This window comes from Delphinus delphis, chromosome 3, assembly GCF_949987515.2.
Source record: "Delphinus delphis chromosome 3, mDelDel1.2, whole genome shotgun sequence".
In the NCBI taxonomy this organism is placed as follows: Eukaryota; Metazoa; Chordata; class Mammalia; order Artiodactyla; family Delphinidae; genus Delphinus; species Delphinus delphis.
The window spans coordinates 44,966,695-44,967,855 of record NC_082685.1 but is presented as its reverse complement, the minus strand read 5'-3'; the positions used below and the strand labels follow the sequence as shown (position 1 = coordinate 44,967,855).

General features: G+C 41.0%; 1 pseudogene; it reads left to right on the top strand.

Moving 5' to 3' along the window:
* The first annotated feature begins 225 nt into the window (after window positions 1-225).
* On the top strand, window positions 226-579 carry LOC132422383 (small ribosomal subunit protein uS3-like; annotated as a pseudogene).
* Window positions 580-1,161: the final 582 nt, after the last annotated feature.

The following is a 1,161-nucleotide window of genomic DNA, read 5'->3' as shown; positions in this document are numbered from 1 at the left end:
CATTAGAATTCCATAGATACAACTTCTTCCTTTATAAATGAGGAATCTGAGGACCAGAAGTTCAATAACTTGCCTAAACTTATATCGATACATCAGTTGGTGGAGGTATTGTAAAATGGCGGCCACAGGAGGTCTGCATGCCACTGTCCAGGCAAAGTCTCTGCATTATAAACTCCTAGGAGGACTTGCTGTGTGGAGGGCCTGCTATGGTGTGCTTGGTTCATCATGGAGAGTGGGGCCAAAGCCTGTGAGGTCACACTGTCTGGGAATTTCTGTGAATAGACGGCTAAATCCATGAAGGTTGTGGATGGCCTGATGATCCCCATTGGGGACCCTGTTAACTACTATGTCGATACTAGTATGTGCTATGTGACACTCAGACAGTGTTCACTGGGCATCAAAGTGAAGATCATGTTGCCTTGGGACCCAAGTGGTAGGATTGGCCTTAAGAAGCCCCTGCCTGACCATGTGAGCATTATGGAACCCAGAGATGAGATACTGCCCAGCACCTCTGTCTCAGAACAGAACGGTGGGAAGCCAGAGCTGCCAGCTATGCCCCAGACAGTACACACGGCATAACAGGGTCTCCTTGGCAGTTGGATCTGGAGTCTGCAAGTTGCTCTCTAAAGATCTTTAGTAAAATCTGTTAAAAAAGAGAAAAAAAATCAAGATCTCACACAAGAGCCTTTTTATAGCCGCAGGTTGTATTCTCCATTTACTAATCTCTAATAATCACTTATTTTACTCTGGACCAGTGTTTGTTTCAGATCAGAGTTTCTCCAAGTATGATCCCTGAGAAATATGCATCAGAATCTCCTTGTGTGCCAGTTAGAATGCAGATTCCTGGGACCTGCTCCAGGACTATAATTTTCATGTCTCTGAAATTGGAGAAATTTTCATTTTCAACATGCACCTGGGTGATTCCTGTGAAATATAGCGTTTTTTCTTTTTCTTTTGAACTAAATTTAGACTTACAGAAGAGCTGCAAAGATAGTACAGAAAGTTTCCATGTACACTTCATCCAGCTTCTTTTAATGTTAACATTTTACCTAATAATATAGTATACCTATCAAACCAAAAAATTACCATTGGAACATTATTAATAACCAATTATGGGCTTTATTCATATTTCACCAATTTTTTTTCACTATATTTTTGTTG